The 11,520-nt window shown below is 39.9% G+C and overlaps 1 protein-coding gene across 10 annotated transcripts in view; it reads right to left on the reverse strand.

Moving 5' to 3' along the window:
* LOC104691606 overlaps nucleotides 1-11,520 on the reverse strand; it is a 33,851-nt gene that overhangs the window by 2,041 nt on the left and 20,290 nt on the right. The window contains exon 3 of one of the 10 annotated variants that reach the window (XR_005604136.1): nucleotides 4,114-10,780. The exons of the other annotated variants lie outside the window; for them this stretch is intronic. The gene's annotated coding sequence lies outside the window, so the exon portion shown is untranslated. Of the gene's footprint in view, nucleotides 1-4,113; nucleotides 10,781-11,520 lie in introns of those variants that run through there. 10 annotated transcript variants of the gene reach the window in all.

The following is an 11,520-nucleotide window of genomic DNA, read 5'->3' on the forward strand; positions in this document are numbered from 1 at the left end:
CTCTGCTTTCTAGGTCATCAAATTGAAAAGTTAAATTTTATTCATTTTCTGAGCTTTAGCAATTACAGCAAATATTTCTTTTGTGATGTCTCTGCTGTGTCTCAACTGGTACAACTTTCTCACTTAAATCCTTTCTCTCCTGTGCTTTTTATTGAACAAATTCTCTCAGCACCTCTTTTAAATGTAGGTACATAATTAAATCTTGTTTGCAGTAACAGTGCTTTAGGATGGAAATATCATCAAAACCTATAAACTGACTTGGTCTAGGTAAGCTAGTATTTGCTGAAGTGATTGCTAAGGTAAAAGCAGTGTGTTCTGAACATTTCTGCCTAACTAATGAAAAAATACAAAGTATTCAATTATGTCATATTCATTCAAATTACTTTTTAAAAAAAATTTTGTTTGATTTGAAAATCACAAAAGGGATTTTGTGCTGGTATCCAGTCTCAGATTTTGGTCTGGCTAACTTAAATCTGTCTAGAGATGAAACTTAACCTGAATATCCTAACATACCAGGGCTATATTTCAATGCAATTCAGAATTAGTTAACAGTGTTAAGCACTTTGCCCAGCAAGTGTTCACTGATCACATTTGCTGCTTCTAGTTTCTGACCTGTAAAAGCAGCCTCCAGTGCCACTTGAGCAGCACAAGTGGCAATGCAGCCCCCATTTGTTCATATTCCTTTCCTCTTTTTCAAAACTAAACAACAGTTGCACTGCCAGTCTGGACAAAAATCTTCCTGTCATATTCAGCCTTGCACAAACCATCTGACACGTGCTGGTTAACAAGCTCTGTTTTGTATCACTTGTAGATCATTACAAAGGCAAGTGGAGCAGTTCATTTTACAGCAACCCCTATACCAAGCGGCCTAATAAGTTTTGGTAAAATAAGTTTATGAAGATCTCCATTACATGCAGCAGGGAAATGTGTCACAGGAAAGAGTGCTGGGTATACGATGAGGTGACTAGTTGGTGGGTTAATGGAGAGCAGTGTACGCTGTTTATCTTAAGTAAGGCTCTTGGCTGTCTCCCATTACACCCTGACAGACAAACTGATGGAGCATGGGCTATTAGGATGGATATTGAGCTGCACTGAAATTTGGCAGAACTGCAGAGTTCAAGGGATTGAGATTGGCTGCACAAAATGCAGCTGGGGACCACTCATCCTCAGGGTTTGCCCTCAGCAAGTTTACAGATGATGTGAAACTGGGTGGAGTGACTGGTACATCGGATGGTTGTGCTGCCATTCAGAGGGACCTGAACAGGCTGGAGACCTGGGCCAAGAGGGATCTCAAGAAGTACAACAAAGGGAAATGTGAAGTGAAGTCCTGCACCTAGAGAGGAATAACCCCATGCACCAGTACATGCCGGGGACCAACTGGCTGGAAAGGAGCTTGGCAGAAAAGAACGTGGGGATCCCAGCTGACGTTAGTTGAACCAGCAGTGTGCCCTTGCTGCACAGGTGGCCACCAGCCTCTTGGGCTGCATTAGGAAAAGCACTGCCAGCAAGTAGACAGAAGTGATGCTTTCCTTCTACACAGCATCAGTGAGACCACAACTGCAGCACTGGATCCAGTCATGGTGTTCCCAGTACAACAGCGACATACTGGAGTCTAGAGAAGGGCCACTAAGATGACTAAGGGACTGGAGCATCTTTAGTATGAGGAAAGGCTGAGACGGCTGGGACTGTTCAGCCTGGAGAGGAGAAGGCTCTGGTGGGTACTTATCCATGTGTATAAATAGCTGAAGGAAGGGGGCAAAGAAGATGGAGACAGACTTCTTGGTGGTGCCCAGTGAAATAACAAGAGGAAGAAGGCACAAATTGAAATACAGGAAACTCCATTTAAACATAAAACCAAATTTCTGTGATGAGAGTGGTCAAACACTAAAACAGGCTGTTCATAGAGCTTGTATGGTCTCCATCTTTGGCAGTATTAAAAATCTGGTTGAAAAAATCCCCGATCAACCTACTCCAGTTAACTGCTTTGAGCAAGGGGATTGGACTAGGTGGTCTCCAGGGTTTTTTTCAAACCTTAAATATTCTGTGATAGATGTAAATTTTTAAAAATTTCTTAAAATCTTATTCAGATTTGGCTGAAATTTTAGATTTTGGAAATTGCCATAATCAATCTCTAGCTTGCATTGCTTAGTGTAGTTTGACCACTGCATCCTCCAAACTCTGCCCCTTACCCTCTCTCTGACCAGCTACTGATTCCCTCCATGCTCAGTGCTCAACCCTCCAGCCAAAAGCTGAGACTTCCCAGTGAAGTTGCCCTAGCTTCCCAAGTGAAATATCCTTCAGTTGTACCCATGTTTGTGCTGACACACAGCATGCAAAGACTTCTTCTACCAGCTAACTAAGCATTGTCAGCAACCTACCAGCTTCACACCCACTACGTAATTGTCCCTACATCAGTGATTGCTTTCATTGATTTCCTGATATTTCTGCTGCCTCTGCCAGTGGCTGGAAATCCCTGGCATGTTAGTGAAATGCCTGCTTTTCCTCTGCCTTTTGACACAGCTAGACGGACAGAACTCCACATGACTTTGGTTTAAGACCCAAATTTCTTCAGGCCAGGCAGGAAGAAATATTGGAGAAACAGCCTTTTTAGAGGAATAAATAGATTTGGAAGAAAAATGGGAAGGTCATTGAATGTTGCAATCCAATGCAGAGCCTATAAAACTGAGTTAAGAACCAGTGAAGGGTGAAAAAGAAAGGGCATTTTTTTTTCTCAGAAGATACAACCTTCAGTTTAGTGGTTCAAGGTGTTTCTTTTATGAGCGTTTTGTTGTGCAAAACTTACGATGGCTGTGCATTCATTATGAAGCATACTGAGCTCAGACACTGTGCTTAAAATTCACAGAAGCCTGTGGTGAAGAATACCAAGAACTGACTAAATTGGAAGGGATTTTTGGGCACAGAGATGTGGATAAAGTCAAAACTGTTGAGATACAGAACCCATTAGGGAGCTCACTGAATACACATAGCTGATTGAGTAAGGGGATTCACTGAATAGAGCTGGTGCATTAACAGGGTGATCTTATTTACTTTCTCAAGGTATCTACATCAGCATTCCTTGTGTTTCCACCAAACAGATTCTCCTGTCAAGTTTTATCTGGTGGGAGGGCATATTAAGAGTACTGAATTGTTAGTTTTCAGCAAAAGTTCAAAAGTCATAGGATCATAGAATGGTTTGGGTTGGAAGGGACCTTAAACATCATATAGTTCCAACCCCGTGCAATGGACAGGGGCACCTTCCACTAGACCAGGTTGTTCCAAGCCCCATCCAACCTGGCCTTGAACACTGCCAGGGATGGGGCATCCACAACTTCTCTGGGCAACCTGTTCCAGGTCTCACCATCCTCACAGTAAAGATTTTTTTCCTAATATCTAATCTAAACCTTTTCTCTTCCAGTTTAAAGCCATTCCCCCTTATCCTGTCATGACATGCCCTTGTAAAAAGTCCCTATCCAGATCTCTTGTAGCCCCTTTTAGGTACTGTAAAGTGCTGTAAGGTCTCCCCAGAGCCTTCTCTTCTACTGGCTGAACAACCCCAACTCTCTTAGCCTGTTTTCATGTATGCAGAGGCTGCCTGCAGACCACAGGTGCTGCAGGTCGATAACATGTCAGACTCATTGTTTGGAACTTGCCTTGCACATGTGGTTATGCAGAAGTCCAGCAGGTTCTGTTCCTACATATGGTCTCTAAGCTCTGTGTGTCTTCCATACATCTGTATATTCTACATGTATGATAGCTATCTAAGGAATCCACTGGTCTCTAATATCTGGAAATGTTATAGAAAAATACAAAGCACTGTCTCTGCCTCTGTGTTGAATTCAGGAAACAGGATGAAACTCCACTCAAGTGGAGGGCCCTATGAGACCCTTCATGTGTTTTGCAGGAGACTGCTAAATTAAAGTTTTGTGGGTTGGTGTTATTTTTTTCCTGTTAGAGCATTTTTGTTTTCACAAACACCTTTCCAACCAGATCTGCCTTGTCTTTGCTGCCAGGGTTGGCTTTGTAGCTCTATTAATGACAACAGTTTAGATGGGAAGGAAAGCATGGGCTTTCTCACAAACAGCATTGATATAAAATACTCTCTAGAGAGATCACCACAGAGAAGCACTGTTTTCATTTTATATATTCAAAACAAGATGAGACTGAATTGGACATAAACCTTATTTACTGTTCCACCACAATCAGCAAAGCTCATTGTATCAGGTTCATTTCTGATTTCCAGTACATTACCCAGCATGAAAAGACTGTGCAGCAGGAAATACTTAATTTTGTATAGCTTACTGAACTCTGAGCACCTCAAATAATGCCAAAATGCCCAGATTGGCACAGCTTTCCAGAATGCTGGCACCACCTATTTCCCCACTGTCTTCTCTTTAAGCAGCTCTTAACTCAGAGTGAATGTGCTGTGAGGATAACACAAACTTGACATCCAACCCTGAAATTTTCCCTCATCCAGTGTTTACAGTATGTCTTGAAACTACAATTTGTTCTTGTGGTTTAGTAAACACTTACTGCAAATGGTTAGCTACCATTCATTGCCTCTATGTCCCACTTGCCCACAGTACCCAACATTTTAAGCTCCTCTTTGGATATGAAAGAATCCTTTCATCTCCTCTAAATGAACAAGAGAGCTCTGCTGTTGGGTACAGTCTGGTTTTCTGGCAGTGAGAAATCTGCGGTATGGAGAAACAACACATATAAAAATAGGTTATTCTACAAGATAGAAAAGCATATTTAAATCCAACCCAATATTTACACAGATTTTAGGATGGGACATTGTACCTCACAGTATAGATTAAAGCTCCACAACATGCCGCAAAGAATGACCAGAAAGCAATCTACCAAATGTGGCACTAGATACTCTGGGTTAGCCTCCCATAGTGCCAGATTTCTCTTGCTGATAAAAGCCTGATGATCTGAGGACATACTGCATCTTCAAAAAACAGCCAAATGTGAACACATCCTGCCAAAACAGCTATGTCAGTAGCACATGCCAGCAGAACTTCTGCCAGTAGAACTTTCTAGTTCAAACAAGGCCAGCAGCAGCAACAGCAGCGGTGTGCCCAGCCTCAGGATGCCTCATGAGCACAAATGTAGGGTTAGACTCAGCTGAGATAGGTATGAGCTTCAATTTGGCTTCTGTAAGTGGGAATTTTCTTTAAAAATTTTGACAAAAGATCATGTACTTCAGTGACAATCCCTTTGCATATAAATACCAGCAGGAAAAAAAGAAATATCACTGATAATTATTGAAAGATTTTCATTGATTTTTCTGACACTGAACTCTCCAGCTGGAAAGAAGAAAAAAGATAAAAAGTAGAGAAGGGCTACAAAGGTCATGAATCTAGGCCCAGTGTTTCCTAAAAGAAGAATGGTATGGCTGCTGAAAATGGAAACATGAGGAAATTTGGAATTTCAGACCCACAGAGAAAAGGAAATCATGGAGAATGTCATCTCAAGCCTGGAGATCATTTTCTCCAGCGAAGTTGTGACTTGCAGGAATAGTATGAAAGTGATAAGAGATTAAATATAAGCCTGGCTAAATGGTAAAATTGACTGCTAAGGCAACTATAATTTTAAAACAATTATTTTAACTACTAGAGTCAAATGCTTAGAAACAATCAAAGGGACCACTACATCGTGAGTACAATTCTTATACTCCAAACTTTTATAGCTGTAAAGAGGTATGTACATGGATTTATGAAAACTCTTATTCTATTATTTTAAGTAGATGTTATTAAATTTGTGGTAATTGCAGATATGAACTACTTTCAGATGTTTGAAGATAAAAGTTTGGAAAGTTTAAATCCACTAGGATCTAAAAATTCATTTTCATTGAGCTGAATTGTATTTCCTGCAAATGTGAAATTGGAGAATTCAGTTCCTAATGTTGTGATAACTGACTTTGAGTGGTATTTTACCAAGGGTTCCTCAAGGATGTATCTTCAGTCATATTTTTATTCATTACCTTAAAATAGGAAGATGGAGTTTGTTAATAAAATTTGCTGATGACACGGAAGTAGGAGACATCATTAATAAGGAAAGGGATAGCAATATGATACAGGAAGACCTGAATAACCTTGAGAACTAGAGTAATAAAAGTGGAGTGAAACTTAATAGTGCAAATTGCAAGCTTGTGCCCTTCTGTACTAATACAAATTTCTGTCATAAGCTGCAAGGTCATCAGTTCAGAAACAGAAATATGCGAGTTGTGCCTGGAAGTGCAAGTTAACCCCTGGCTTCAGGTGTTAAGTGGATGTGGAAAAGGCAGATTAGATCCTTGGGTCTACTGGGTGAGATATTTCCAGTAGACGTTGCGAGTGTGTGTCAGGAGGAGGCAGTGCTGGGAGCCCCTCTGTAGCTCAGTGCCATCCAGAGCACCAACATTCAGGAGAGAGAGACTGAGATGAGTGTAGAGAAGGGTGGTGAGACTGATCCAGGACAAACCCATCATGCCATAAGGCTACAGTGGCACAGCTTGTTTATTCTGCCAAAGGGAAGGGTGAGAGACTCTGTTCATATCATGTCTTTAAGGAACAAAAAAAGCAATTTATACTTCATTTATATTCAGGAACAAATGAGCATTATCCAACCTGGAAAAAACAGAATGCAAATTTTTTAAAATGTTTAAAACTAGTGGAGAGGTAAGATTCTGGAGGAGTCAAAAACCAAACTATATTAAGAACTACATTAAAGCTGTACTAAAAGAATTAGGTGGGGTAGTTGCTGGAAATAGCTGGAGCTGAGACCCAGTTGTTTCATTCAGTATTACTCAGAAAAAATTTGAAGTTATTTAGTAGCCATTCATAAAAATACCCCACAAAAGTAAACAGCCTTCATTTCTAAATGAGCTCTGCATTAGCATGAATTAGATAATTTTTTAAATGGTGAGCCACTTCTTGTTTTTCTTGGTAATGTGAATAGCAGTACCACTACCAAGGACAAGATGAATACCCGTGGAATTTTGTACTTCTAGCTACAGAACTAAAAAACTAAATATTATTTCTCCTTTAGATAACATTGAAGTTCTTAGAGCATTACTTTTCCCAGTAGATTGTTTGCTGTAAGGCCAGTTGCCCGCCTTCACTAAAAAGAAAAGCTCAGGGAAAAGGCAGCATAGCACTGCAAGCCTTGAAAAGAAAACAACTGTTTGTGTGTATGTGTGTGCTTTCTCTGTTATGGTTTGTTGTGCAACAGCAATAATCTCTATTGCTTTGTAGTATACTCACAATAAATGGCTTTTTAGATTGATTACATGCCTCCACTTTGCTTTGGCTATTAATCAATCTCAGCAGCTGTTTATTGCTTTGTACATTACAAAGCAATAAAGATTATCCCTTAAAGAGCTGTTAATGCCTTGTGGAAAAGTTTGGAAACCATTATTTTTAGAAATAGTATTGCTGATATATAATTTTCTGGCTACCATCTTTGTTGCTTCTTTGGGTTCCTTTCTGAGTGCATCACATTTCTTTCCTAAATTGCTAATCACAGTGCTTCATTGCTGACAGTGCTTTGTGTGAGGGTCCAGATTTGTCCAAAGAGGGCAATGGATTTTGCATACAAGGGTACCATCTCCAGAACACATCAGTATCAATACGGTTCCTGTTCTTCCTCAAAGATTGGGGGCTTTTCCGTCAAGTAATAGTTTTAAGACTTGACTCACTGAAAAAATGAACCACTAAAAATCTTACAATATAATTGTGAATGTAAAGCTGCTTGTGTGGACACTTCTATTCCATGATAAATAAACTAAGGAAAAAGGCATTCTTTGTTATTTTGGAACGCAAACTTTCCTGTGGGGATTGATAGTATCCTACATACAAAAATATTTTTTTACCTGTAGAGTTACATTGGAAGAAAAGCCACTTTAATTTCTGGCAGCAGTTGCAGCTCAAATATTCATGGATACTTGAGTGATATTTGCATGACCTTGTGACTGTTGCAGATATACTCTTTTCATACTTGTACTAAACCCACCTCAATTTGCAGCCTTGCTGACCTGCTCAGCACCACCTCTGAAGAAAGGCTGGGCTGCTCTGTATTTTTGCAGCTGCTGTTTTTCATCACTTCTTGTATTCTACAACCTGCCTCTGAGCACAGAAAGGAAAGACTGGGTGAAAGACTTTATTTTTCCTTCTGTCTTTGTTCCTATACCAGGCAAATCACTATTTGTCCCATCCTTCCTGTATTAGTGCACAGGACATTTATTGTCAATGTTAAACCAGGCTTAAGTGTTAAGCCAATGTTAAACCTAAAGCTTAGGTTTTGCAAGGTTTTCTGTGGCTTCCTGTCTGTGCAGTTTTCAGTCATGGTGTAAAGAAGACCATTCTAGTGGTGAGAAGCTGTTAAATTGAGTCATCTACTTTCTCTACTTGAAGTATCAACAAAAGCTCAAAATGTGAGCAAAATTTTACGATCATTACCCTCTCCTTCAAAATTTGACTGTTATCTGCTCATTTTTATCAGAAATACTAAAACCACTAATCAGCCATTGGTTGATGCTGAACTTGGTTCCAATCTCATTGTCATTCATAATAAAAGTACAGGAAATGCCTGGAAAGAAATAGAAATATTATCTCACATAGTAGTAGTGTAACCTAGAACATTATCCTGGTTTCAGCTGAGTTGGTTTTCTTCCTAGTAAGTGGTACAGAGCAGTGGTTTGGATTTAGGATGAGAATAATGTTGATAACACGGGGGTGTTTTAGCTGTTGCTACACAAAGTCAAGGAAGGCCTTTTCTGCTTCTCACACCATCCTACCTGCAAGCAGGCCAGAGGGCACAAGAGGTTGGGAGGAGACACAACTGCACAAGGTGACCTAAACTGGCAAAGGGGACATTCTATACCCCATAATGTCATGCTCAGTATATAAACTAGGGGGAAAGGTGGTCAGAGGTTGCTACTCAGGAACTGGCCAGGCATGGGTCAGCTGGTAGTGAGCAATTGCATCGTGCATTACCTGTTTTGCATATCCAGGTTTTTTTTTTCTTTTTCTGTCCTGTGAAACCATCTTTATCTCAGCCCATGAATTTTATTTTTCTGAAGCAATTCCCTCCACCATCCCACTGGGGTGAGGAAGAGTGAGTGAGCGACCATGCGATGTTTAGCTGCCTGCCAGGTTAAACCACAACAAATATGCAAAAATAAAGAAGATAAAAGAACAGCCATACAACATGGCAAAATTGATTCGGTGACAAAAGGCTTATCTGAGGATAGACGCAATAAAAGGGAAACAACAGTGAAGAAGAGGAAATAAGCATGAAAGGGTGTATGGAATGCTTCCTCTTTCTTTTTCCTTTTAATTGACATGTATCCTAAGGAATTTTTAAATCATCAAAATATCCCTGGAGGATACAATTTCCATTTTGTGAGTAGGTGAATGCAGCCCATTCATCTTATGACTCTTCAGTTTTGTAAAATTAGCTACAGAATTAGATCCTGCAGACTGACACGTGAGAGGGCAAGATTCACTCATCTAAGAACAGCTATTTTTAGTAGGTGTATCTAGTGGAATGGATAAATAAAGTAGGTAACATGCCATGATGAATTTTCCTGGTGAACCTCATGTACAACATCTAGAGAACTCACTGTAGACAGAGGGTATGTAGTGGAAGATTACTTATCTTTTGAGACATCACCTGTCATCATCCCTATTTCTGAGGAGAAGATACAGAATACAGGCAGTGCAATGAATTGCTCTTAAATGATACAAAAATTCCCATTCAGCAAGGCTCAATAGAATCAGAAAGGCCAGTTTTGACATGCTGTGAAATGTTAATAGCCAATGGAGCATTAAAAAACCCTGAAAAAAGCCCCACTGTAGGTTTAGTTAGATTTTTCAGGTGTGTTTAAATATGCTGGGAGCAGGGTAAGTACAAGTTGCTAAAACCAACACTACCACATGATCTAACTTACTTTAATTTCCACAATATGAATACTTAAAAAGTATATCCCTTATTTTGAAAGCTGAGGTTATGCTTCTGATGATAAGCCATGGACACAGATAATGTTTTTTAATCACGTGAGGTGGCATGGCTGTAGTACTTGCTGGCTGCTGCATCACTCAACCTTGTCCAGGCAGGATGTACTGAGGAATCAGATTAGGCTATCAACAAGGATCTGCACAGATACATTTTCTTTTGCTATTCCCATGGTCATTATGAATTTCTGTTCCTTTACTGCAAAAATCAAGCTGGCATCTTGGCATCAAACAACTGAACCTTGTTTGTACTACATCACCAGTTTAGAAGTGATCGAGTCCTTCACGCGTTAAAAGGATTTGGCATGGATTCAAGCAATGAAAATTTGCCCAAGATGTTTAATCTCTGTCAGGACCAGGAGGTCAGTTGGTAACAAGACTATCATTAAGTGTACTCCAGAGTCACGCTAGAAAAATGACATTTACAGTTTAGCATATGTTTAAACATAATCGACAGGAGAAAGATAATCACACCTTATGGGGTCTTGCAGCTGCTGCTACCTCCATCCAAAGCTGGGGTAATTTTGAAAGGTAGGCATATTTGGTAGGATAGATAGACTGTGAGAAGCAGATGAAACTGAAGGTACAAAAACCAGCATTGCTAAGTGGGAGTGGTTTAAAAGCTCCAGTATTTCTTTTAGCTGTCTTCTTTTATCACACCACTTTTTCAGACAGTTCTTTTCTACCTTTCAGCTCTCCACTTACTGCTCCTGGATCAAGCCCACACAAGGGAAAAACACAAGGAGTTTTGTTCAGTAGACTCACTTTCTAACATTCTCCAGCTGCAACGCAAGTAGAACAACATAATATTAATAAATGTAAGAAGCAAATAAGGATCTCTTATTGTACAGCTACAACCCTAAGGCTGCAAATATGTGACAAAAGATAACTTACTGCCAAGCTAAAGACAGCCTGTTGTGTTTTATGGTAGTGTACTGACCAATAATCCTCTTCCTTTTTCAGGTTTCCAGCCATCATTAGGATTGTTTTCAACAACAATTGTCTCTGGAATAGAACATTATTTTGCTAGTGTGTTTATACACCATCTCACATTACAAAGACCCAGCTGGCCATGACTGGACACCAGAGTGTTATCAGTCTGCAAGTGATAGATGAACCAAACAAATGAAGCTGAACCACAGAGAATGGGTTCAAAGTGAAAAGTAAGGATGTATGGTCACAAAAAGAAAATTTTCTAATTCTGTGATTTTTAGAAAACAGCTGTTGGAAAATTCTGAGATATTGAGGTTTCACCTGACATCAAAGGATGTGAAAGGAAAGGCATTTATGAAGAACTGCTAGACTTCACTTCTGAAACAGCTGTGCCCTTCCCTTCAAAATCTAACCACTGGCTGATCAAAAGGGAATTTTGGAGTCATCAAGTTTGATGGAGAAGTTGTCTCTTCATACTCGGCCGGCAATGTCAGGTGCTAATAAGAAAACACTTTGGTGTGCAAGATACAATGATTTGTACCCCACGCTTCCATCACCAAGCCTGTGGGAAGCCCTTGACAGGATACTC

The sequence above is a fragment of the Corvus cornix genome, chromosome 3, assembly GCF_000738735.6.
Source record: "Corvus cornix cornix isolate S_Up_H32 chromosome 3, ASM73873v5, whole genome shotgun sequence".
Classification (NCBI taxonomy): domain Eukaryota; kingdom Metazoa; phylum Chordata; class Aves; order Passeriformes; family Corvidae; genus Corvus; species Corvus cornix.